General features: G+C 54.7%; 1 long non-coding RNA gene across 1 annotated transcript; it reads right to left on the reverse strand.

The window, feature by feature from the left end:
• Positions 1–1,615: 1,615 nt before the first annotated feature.
• On the reverse strand, positions 1,616–3,552 carry LOC129645987 (uncharacterized). The gene is made up of 3 exons (XR_008711618.1): positions 2,657–3,552; positions 2,343–2,445; positions 1,616–1,961 (listed from the first exon to the last, which is right to left on the reverse strand). It is a non-coding gene; the product is annotated as an uncharacterized LOC129645987 (long non-coding RNA).
• Between the last annotated feature and the right edge of the window lie 321 nt (positions 3,553–3,873).

Raw genomic sequence — 3,873 nt, forward strand, 5'->3', positions numbered from 1 at the left:
ATGCAGCGTCTCTGGGTTGAGAGGCATTGCTTCTTAAAGGAGATGGCCTGTGTTTCAAATTATCTGCCTAAAGACATGCCTACTGATCAAACCGTGTCTCCCTCATACATCCTGCCCTGGGGAATCTGACAAATTCCCCACCCTCTCCCCTACCTGACCTTCTACTCCAGCCCTGAGACCCTGTAGGAGGAAAAGGGAAGGGGCTTGGGGCCTAGTGGAGGAGGGGGGCTGCAGGAGTCTGGGGGTCGGTGAAGCCAGACATACGTCACCGTTGTCTGTTGGCATACGACCCTGGAAGCCAGAGTCTAGGGCTGGGTACAATCAAGAGAGAGTTATCCAGGAGACTCAGTTCTCCTTCTGGGTTGAGGATCCCATTCTCCAGGGAAGATACAGGCCTTGAGCCTCTGTGCTTGTCTCAAAAACCTGAGTGTGACAGAGGTGAGCCCAGAAAGGTGACGAATGCCAGGGAAGTAAGTGCTCATTGCCCAAGTGGGTGCAATCCTGAAAGGGCATGAGCTGGCCACTCAGGCTGTGGCTCTGGACACCTCTTAAGCAATGGTCAGGAAGTGACTCAGGCCCCAGACTGCAGACACTGACCGCCCCCCTCAGCTTCCACTGGACCTGTGTTGACTCAGTAGCCAGGCAACTTTGGAGAGATGACTTTAGGTGATCCTATCTGGGAGGTCGTGAATGGGAGAGGAAGAGGAGGGGTCACCGAGGACCTCCTGGGTGCTCCCCATTCACAGCCCCTGGGCTCTCTTCTGTTTGAGCTCCGAGGCCCCTCTGCACTTCTCCTCCCAGACACTGACCCTGTGTGGTTGGTTTCTGTCCTGTTAACTTCGGGGCAGGGGGCAAGGAAACCAGCTTTGGAATGAGACCCGCACATCCATCCTGCCTCTGCAGTACCAGCTGTGTGACCTGGGCCAAGTTCCTTCCCCTCTCTGAGTTTCACTGTCCTCCTTGTAACATGGAAATGATATTAAAATGTGCTAAGTATATTAAAAGGGTCCTGGGGATGGTTCATTCTGAGTGCAATAAAACATCAACCCAGTGAGCTAGGGGCTGTCAGGATCTCCAGCCAAAGGTCCTCCCAGAAACACACGTGTGGGTGAACAAACTGGGTTTGTCAGTGGTTGCATCAATGGAGAACACACACAGGGGAACCGGGCAGGGGGGCAGGGAGTCATCTCAGTAAGGGAGTGTTGGAAAGACTTGTTGCAAGGTTAGGTCATTTGGTAGAAGGTGTGAGGAAGCCGGACCTTGTTCCGGATGAGATGAAATCAGGAAGTGGAGGTGATTTTATGGTTAGGTGTCTTAATGAGTCTTACCTGGAAGGAGGGCCAACAGAATGAGGAGGGAGCCGTAACTGGTAAAGCAGCAGCCTTCGCTCGAGAGTAGCCGGATGGGGGTGTTTGGTCATGTTTGTGGTTTGGACAACACTCTGTTTTCTCTGTGCTCAGACATGATTACAGAGTGTCTTATTTTTGTCTCGGTCCCATTGTGGTCACAGATGGCCTTGCCTGTGTTCAGCAGGAGCACATCAAGATGAGCTGCGCCAGGCCAGCTCTGAGCAACACCAGGCCCTGGCTGTTGGGCCTGGGCAGCTCCCGGGTGTCAGGATACAATGTTCCCCTCCTACAGATGGACAAACTGAGGCCCAGAGGTGTTAAGTAATTTGCCCAAAGTCACACATGACCAAGAAGGTGGTGGACATGGTCTTCTAATGTGGTATCCTGCTCCAGAATCTGCACGTTTAACCACCAGCCAGGCTGCCCAGCCAATGAGTGTCTGGGAAGGGCCTGTTCTTGGGGTGCTGTCTTTCCAGTGAGTCTGTGAAATGCTGAAGGCAGGGACATGGTGTGGGGCATCGTTGACCGCTTAGGGCTCTGCATTGCCACTGCAGGCAGCGTGGGGTCGATCCCTGGTCAGGGATCTAATAGCCCACATGCTGTGTGGTGCGGCTAAAAGAGAAAAAGAAATGCAAGAGATAGAAGTCCCTGCCGCGAGGAGCTGACATTCTAGTGGGGAGGCAGACCAGAGACCAAGGACCCAAATAACATTGCTGATATTTGACAATTTTATGTGGTTCAATCACATGTAATGTCAGGTAGTGTTAAGTGCTGTGAAGAAAATGCTTCCCTCGTAGCTCATTCAGTAAAGAATCTGTCTGCAATGCAGGAGACCCTGGTTCAATCCCTAGGTGGGGAAGATCACCTGGAGAAGAGCACCCACTCCAGTATCCTTGCCTGGAGAATCTCATGGACAGAGGAGCCTGGTGGGCTGCAGTCCATGGGGTCTCAAAGAGTGGGGCACGACTGAGCGACTAGCACTTACTTACTTACTTAAGTATATATAAAGAAGGACTTGCGAGGGCTGTTTTGAGACGTGGAGAGGAGTGGGAGAGGCAGAGAAGGTCTGTCTGAGGAGGCGTCATTGGAGCAGCACCTGAACAAGCACAGGAGTGAGCCAGGAGGATCTCGGGGTGGGGGGAGCAGGTGTCTGCCTTCCAAAGGGGTCCACTCTGTTCCCCCGTCTGACCTGCCCTCCCCCTCCTCTCCCGCCCCCAACAGACTCTGTCAAATCCTCCAGCTCAGAACACCTGGGGGTAGCTTCCTGGCCTCTGGTTTACCTGGCTGTCTCCCCCCGCCCCCCACACCTCTTCCACTTCGAGGGGATTCAGGCCCGGAACGGAACATCCGTCCCAAGAACAGAGCATCAGACGCCGTCTACTCGCCGGCGCCCCTCCTCCGTGCAGCTGCCGGCTCAGCCTCCCGGCTCCTGGCGCCGACCTCCGTCCGCTCTCCCTGCCTCGGCGTTAGCACCCCCTGGTGGACAGTGCGGGGTACGGACGGCTCTGCTAGACTGGCGGCGGCCCCCGCAGCCTTCGCGGGACCCAGACAGCCGACCGCCCTCTTCACACTACATCGGCCTGTCCCTCCCAGCCTCCCTACTCCACCCCAAGACCCACCCACCTCCCTTCACCCAGCCTGCAGGATTGGCCCTCCCATCCTTGACCCAGTCCTGTGAAGACGTATCCTGGGGTCCATCTGGTGCAAGATTCCAGCCAAGTCTGGGTCTCAGCTCTCTCTGATCTCTGCATTGTCCTTTGTAGCATCTGTCACATTATTGAAGCACTTTATTTTTTTTTGGCCATGCCGGGAGGCATGCAAGATCTTACTTCCCCAGGTGTTTTTGTGCGTGCTCATCGCTTCAGTCCTGTCCAACTCTTTGAGACCCTACAGACTGTTGCCCACCAGGCTTCTCTATTTGTGGGATTCTCCCAGGCAAGAACATTGGAGTAGGTTGCCATGTCCTCCTCCAGGGGAGCTTCCCAACCCAGAGATCGGGCTGTGCTTGCAATGGCTCCTGCACTGCAAGCAGATTCTTTACTGCTGAGCCACTGGGGAAGCCCCTTATTTCCCCGACCAGAGATCAAACTTGGGCCCCCTGCAGTCGAAGAACAGAGTCCGAACCACTGAACCATCACTTTCAACTAACCTGCCTTGTCCTCCATGAGGTGTCCACCTCCCCCACTGGAAAAATGACTCTGTGAGGGCAAGGATAATGTCTTGGTCACTGCTGAGCCCCCAGCACCATCCTGGCCCCCAGCATGTGCTCAGTACAGTAAGTCCCCTACATGCGAACCTTCAAGTTGCAATCTTTCCAAGATGGAAACGTGCATTCCATCACCTCAGGCATGAGTGAAATTGCAGCTTGCCCTGAAATTGGGTTTCCCTGGGCTCAGATGGTAAAGAGTCTGCCTGCAGTGCGGGAGACCCGGGTTCGATCCCTGGATCGGGAAGGTCTCCTGGAGAAGGAAATGGCAAACCACTCCAGTATTCTTGTCTGGAAAATCCCATGGATGGAGGAGCC

Source organism: Bubalus kerabau, chromosome 3 (assembly GCF_029407905.1).
Source record: "Bubalus kerabau isolate K-KA32 ecotype Philippines breed swamp buffalo chromosome 3, PCC_UOA_SB_1v2, whole genome shotgun sequence".
Classification (NCBI taxonomy): Eukaryota; Metazoa; Chordata; class Mammalia; order Artiodactyla; family Bovidae; genus Bubalus; species Bubalus kerabau.